Consider the following 6,843-nt stretch of genomic DNA (forward strand, 5'->3'; position numbering starts at 1 on the left):
GCAACTCATGGTGGGGGTGGAGTGGGAGTGAGGTCAGTTCTGAAATTCAGTCATCTCTGTTGCTACTGAGAGTGAGCCACTGATCACCACTTTGGTCTCAGTTTTTCCCCATCCAGCCTATGCTGTCCCTCTAGTTGTTGCCTCCACACTACACACATTCTTTCAACACGAATATTTTATTTGCCCTAATTATTTGTCAGGCCCCACACTAATGGCTGGAAGATAACAGAAGGACCAAGTGTCCTTGGCCTTTATCAAGAGAGAAAGGCATGTAAACAGAGAAAACTATGTGTTAAATGTGAGGGAAAATGCATAGAGGAAGGGCACCAAAACTGAGACAGAACAGCATTCCAGGCAGAGGGAACAATGTGAGCAATGGTGTGGAGGCAGGAAACAGGTGTGTGTGGGTGTGGGTGTGTGGGTGTGTGGGTGTGTGGGTGTGTGTGGATGTAGGGAGACCAGACTGGAGAAGAAGACAGAGCTCCATACAGTGAGGACCATGAAGGTCATTTTAACCTCAGGGCAATGGGATGTTATTGAAAGTCTAGGGCCTTGGAAGGGATGGAGTGTGTTTTGCATCTGTGCCATTTGATCAACAAAGTTTATTGAGTGCCTCTGAAGTGGTATGTTTTCCAATACATCATCCTGGCATTTGTCTGTCTCAAAAGAACTTAGGACACCTCCGATATCTGCTAACTGTACTAAACTCTTCACATATATTTCATTTAATCCTCACAAAAGTAGGTTCCCATCCATGAAATAGAATTTTTATCCTTTTACAGATCAAGAATTCAAAGCTTAGTGGCTTCTCTGGTGACTCAGTTCAGTTCAGCTCAGTCGTGTCCAGCTCTTTGCCACCCCGTGCACTGCAGCACTCCAGGCTTCCCTGTCCATCATCAACTCCCAGAGCTTGCTCAAACTCATGGCCATTGAGTTGGTGATACCACCCAACCATCTCATCCTCTGTCATCCCCTTCTCCTCCCGCTTCAATCTTTCCCAGCATCAATGAGTCAGTTCTTTGCATCAGGTGGCCAACGTATTGGAGTTTCAGCTTTAGCATCAGTCCTTCCAATGAATATTCAGGACTGATTTCCTTTAGGATGGACTGGTTTGATATCTTTGCAGTCCAAGGGGCTCTCAAGAGTCTTCTCCCTGGTGGCTCAGTGGTAAAGAATCTGCCTGTCAATGCAGGAGACACGGGTTTGATCCCTGATCCAAGACGATCCTACGCGCCAGAGAGCAACTGAGGCTGTGCACCACAACTGTTGAGCCTGTGCTCTAGAGCCTGGGGGCCACAACTACTGAGCCCACACGTGGCAGCTACTGAAGCCTTGCGCCCTAGGGCTCCTGCTCTGCAACAAAAGAAGCCACCACAATGAGAAGCCCTCACACTGCAACTGGAGAGCAGCCCCCGCCCACAACTAGAGACAAGCCCTCATAGCAACAAAGATTCATCTCAGACAAAAAAAAAAAAAAAAAAATGAATCCAAAGCTAGGACCTGTTTAAGATCGCTTGACTGATAAGTGGTGGCCCGAGGATTCAAACCTCGCCTGACTCCAGAGTCTGTGCTCTCTACTAAATTATGTCTTTGTGTGCAGCATTGTGTGAGCAGGCTACTCAAAAGCCTAGGCCCTGCCTTGGAGAGGTATGAATCAGTAGGAGGGTAGACAAGTCCTGAGAAGGGGTACACCATGTGTGCTAAGAGCTGGTTTTCAGAGGGCTGGAGTGGCTAAGCTGTATTCTAACAGGCTTAAATGGATGGGGGCAGAGGAGGAGTCGCAGCAATTTAGGAAGTGGGAATGTCTCACAAAGAGAACTTGTAGAACACCCTGACTTGTTAGCGGACTGCAGGCAGGTGTCTGTGGTCATATGTGTGTGATGGTGGTGGGGAGTTCAGAAAGATGCCACCAAGGAGGCAGCAGCAGCTAGAGTCCTGAGTACCTTGAATACTGACCTGAGAGACTGGAAATTTTTCCTGCAAGTAGCTGGGGGCTGCTGAAGCACTGGAGCAGGGTCTGACATGGATTTTCATATTAATACCTTATTTTTGGAACTGGTGTGTGTGTGTGGGATGAATGGAGAGAGTAGCGTGGAAACATATACACTGCCATATGAGAAATAGATAGCCAGTGGGAATTTGCTGTATGACTCAGGGAACTCAAACAGGGCTCTGTGACAACCTGGAAGCAGTGGGAAGGGGTCGGTGTTAGGAGGGAGGTTCAAGAGGGAGAGGACATATATATACCTATGGCTGATTCATGTTGATGTATGTCAGAGACCAACACAACATTGAAAGCAATTATCCTTCAATTAAAAATAAATTTTTTAAAAAACCAAAAAAAAAAAAAGAAGAAGAAGAACTAGTATGTGAAGAATGGTGACAGGGTAAGAGAGACATGGAGACCCACTGGGTCAGAGGTTGTCACAGATATCCAGGTTGGAGTTGACGGAGCCGGAACCAGGCCAGTGGTTTATACGGATGGTAGAAGCAGATTCAAAAGATAGTAGAGATAGAGAATCAGGACTTGGAGAGAATGGCTTCATTATTCGTTGATAAATATCCATTCAGTAATATCTGTTGAGAGGTTACCATGTCTCGGGCACTGTTCTAAACACAGGGCACAAAGCCATAACGTGACAAGGGTGATCTCTGCCCTCTTGAAGCCGGAAGAGAGTGATGATAGGCAAATAAACAAATGATCATGATAGCAACACAATGTGGTACGTTTTCTAAGGGAAATAAACAGGTAATAAAATAGTAATTTTAGATATAGTGTGAGTGGCGGGGGGGGAACCTTTCCACAGAGTGGAAATTTCAGCTGAGACATGAAAGTTGAGAAAGAGAAAGTCCCAGAAAGAGGCAAAGGGGAGAGGGGGAGCGGTATTTCATACAAAAGAAACAGCAAACGCAAAGACTCTGGCATGGGGTTGTCAAGGAACATGAAGGGGACAAGTGTGACAGAAGCACAGTGAGTAAAGAAGAAGGTGGTAGGACTCCCCTGGTGGTCCAGGGGTTGAGAATCCACCTGCCAAAGCAGGGGACACGGGTTCGATCCCTGGTCTGGAAAGATCGCATATGCCAAGGAACAACTAAGCCCGTGCACTACAGCTATTAAGCCTGTTCTTTAGAGCCTGTGAGCCACTCACCACCACCAGCTGAAGCCTGGGCACCTAGAGCCCTTGCTGCACAAGATAAGCCCTGCCAGGAGAAGCCCATGCACTGCAACCAGACAGTAGCTCCTGCTCGTGGCAACTAGAGAAAAGCCCGTGAGCAGCAATGAAGAGCCAGCACAGTCAATAAATTAAATCAATAAATCTTTAAAGAAAACAGAAGAAGAGGGTGGAAGATTTGAGGTCACAGTGGAAGAAAGGGAGAGAGTTGGCCTCAAGCTATGGTAAGGAGCACTAGCCTAGGAAGGCACTGAAGCCTTTAACTAGAGCAGTAGCAACATCTGATTTACATGTTTGTAAAGATCCCACCTGCTGCTGCTTGGAGAAAGGATTGTAGTGGGGACAGAGCAGAATCCAGGAATCCAGTGAGGTTATGAGTCATCTGCTCTAATCCAGGGAGCTTCCCAGGTGGCACTAGTGGTAAAGAACCTGCCTGTCAATGCATGAGACTCGGGTTTGACCCCTGGGTTGGGAAGATCCTCTGGAGGAGGGCATGGCAACCCACTCCAGTATCCTTGCCTAGAGAATCCCATGGACAGAGGAGCCTGGTGGGCTACAGTCCATGAGGTTGCAGCATCAGACACAACTGAGCGATTTAGCACGCACACATCCTGTAATCCAGGGGCGGTCTGACAGGCTGCTAACTCTAGGTTGTGGTGTGGGGATGGAGGGAAATGGATAGACTCAAAATACATTTTGATAACCTATAATAGAAAAAAAATCTGAAAAAGGATATCATACATATATGTAACACTTTGCTATGCTTGAAACAACATTTTAAATCAACCATACTTCAATTTTTTCTTTATTCATTCAACTAATGAAGGACATTTAGGTTGCCTCTATGTCTCGGCTATTGGAAAAAGTGCTGCTATGAACATTGGGGTGCATATATCTTCTGGGGATTTGTTGCTGTTGGTTCATGTATCTTTTTGAATCAGAGTTTTCTCCTGATATATGCCCAGGAGTGGGATTGTTTGGATCATATGGTAACTCTATTTTTAGTGTTTTTTTATTTTTTAAAATACATTTCAGTGATACTTAAAATTTTTATTTATTTATTTATCTTATTTCTGGCTGCACTGAGTCTTCATTGCTGTGCTTGGGCTTTCTTTGCTTGCACTGGTCAAGGGCTGGGCTACTCTCTAGTTGCAGCGTATGGGCTTCTCATTGAGGTGGCCTCTCTTTTTGCAGGGCATGGGCTCTAGTGCACGTGGGCTTCAGTAACTGTGGCTTTTGGGCTCTAGAGCATGGGCTCAGTAGTTGCGGTTCATGGGCCCAGTTGCCCCTCAGCACGTGGGATCCTGCAGACCAGGGATGGAACCCGTGTCCCCTGGGTGCACAGTGGATTCCTAACCACTATAGAGAACCTCTGTACAGCTTCTATTTTCCATAGTGACTTTGATAAGGACAGAGTAAAAGGATAAAGGAGGTAATTAAATAGTTAATTCCACCAGGGGATTGTAGGCAGAAAAAATATAGGAGACCCCTGGAAGTTAATGATTACTAAAGAGAGCAGGTTTGCTTAGCCACAAACCAAGCAGCCTTGCTTAGCAACAAAATCATGCAACAAAAGCACGAGATATGCCCCAAATAATAAAATGATGGTGGCATGAGGCACACATGCTGCCCAGGGAGCTCAGTAAGTTAATGAGCCCTAGGGCATGTTCTCTGGACACATAAAGCATGACCATGTAGGGACAAGAAAATTCCCCTGCCCACCCTAGAGGAGAAGCTAATGATGGGATCATGACATCTACTCAAGGGTGACAAAGAAGTTCTTCTCCTCCTCCCTACTTTTCCTTTGATTGTAAAACTGTAGCCCAGTAAGTTCTCAGCAGCATGCCCTTGTCCGCCTGCTTGTAAGCCTGACAGCATCCTATTGTAATAAATCACTTCTTCTCTATCACTCCGCCTCTCAATGAAATCTTTTCTGCACTGAGACATAAAGGACTATGGTACTGGCAGCTCTTTGGAGCTCCCCCCTCACAAACGACCCCAAACAGTTTCAGCTGTAACAATTTACGTTCCCCCAAACTGTGTACATTCTCCACACCCTGTCCAGCATTTGTTGTTTGTGGATTTTTTAATGATGGCCATTCTGACTGGTTTGATACCTCATTGTAGTTTTGATTTGCATTTATCTGATAATTAGTGATGTTGAACATCTTCTCATATACCAATTGACGAGCTGTATGTCATCTTTGGAGAAATTGGTCCTCCTCCCAGTTTTTGATCGGAGAAGGCAATGGCACCCCACTCCAGTACTCTTGCCTGGAAAATCCCATGGATGGAGGAGCCTGGTAGGCTGTAGTCCATGGGGTCAGGAAGAGTCGAACACGACTGAGCGACTTCACTTTCACTTTTCACTTTCATGCACTGGAGAAGGAAATGGCAACCCACTCCAGTGTTCTTGCCTGGAGAATCCCAGGGACGGGGGAGCCTGGTAGGCTGCCATCTATGGGGTTGCACAGAGTCGGACACGACTGAAGCGACTTAGCAGCAGCAGCAGCAGCCCAGTTTTTGATAAGGTTGTTTCGGGTTTTTTGTCATTAAGTTGTAAGAGCTGTTCCTATACTTGAAAAGTAAGCCTTTGTCAGTAGCATCATTTGCAAATATTTTCTCCCAGTATGTAGATTTCATTTCCATTTTGTTTAAATCAACTATACCTCAATTTTTAAAAACAAAACAAACATTTTGGAGGTGGAAACAATATTTTTCAATGGTTAGCTGGATGTTGTAGGTGAAGAAGGGATCAAGAATATGGTGTGGTTTTCAACTGGAGCTAAAAATGGAGGTGCCATTTATAGAGATGAAGACAAGAGAAAAACAAGTTTATATGGTATTGGAAAATGAAAGCCGCTCAGTCGTATCCGACTCTTTGTGACTGTATAGTCCATGGAATTCTCCAGGCCAGAATACTGGAGTGAGTAGCCTTTCCCTTCTCCAGGGGATCTTCCCAACCCTGCCATCGAACCCAGGTCTCCCGCATTGCAGGGGAATTCTTTACCAGCTGAGTTATCACGGAGGAGGAGATTAAAATCTGTTTTGGAGAGAGTGAGTTTAACATACCATTTTAGGCATCTGTGTGGAGATAACATCAGGAGGACAAATGAATACGGTCTGGAGATCAGAGGAGAAGGACAGGCGGGGGTCATAATACGGAGAATCAACATGTAGCTAATAATTAATCCGTGGGATTGGATAAAACGGGAGAAAAAAAAAAGTCCTCCCACATTGAGAGGGCTGGCTGAGGAAAAGGGATCAGCAGAGGAGAATGACATGAAGCCGCCAGTATGTAGGAAAAACGAGGGAATGTGTGTTGTGGAAGTTGAGAGTGTTTTAATGAGGGAGAATCAGAATCACCTGGACCAGAGGTTCAATAAAATGAGTGTCAGCTGCCCCAAAGAAGAAGCAGTGCGAGGTGAATTCGTGCTCCGTAAGCAGGACGACCACGAAACACCCTTTCAGGCTCCTCTGCAAGACTGTAAGCCTAGGACTGTAAAGGTGGAGAGAGCATGGCGAGAAAGGATCATAAAGGGGAAGGGCTGGCTATTTTATGTATCAAAAGAGAAAATGCCTAACAGTGCAATTAGTAAACCACCCCGGTGTGTGTTGATGTCGTCATTATTAGTGAGTCGGAGACTGGACTGAGACTGCCAAGTGGGAG

The sequence above is a fragment of the Ovis canadensis genome, chromosome 7 (assembly GCF_042477335.2).
Source record: "Ovis canadensis isolate MfBH-ARS-UI-01 breed Bighorn chromosome 7, ARS-UI_OviCan_v2, whole genome shotgun sequence".
In the NCBI taxonomy this organism is placed as follows: domain Eukaryota; kingdom Metazoa; phylum Chordata; class Mammalia; order Artiodactyla; family Bovidae; genus Ovis; species Ovis canadensis.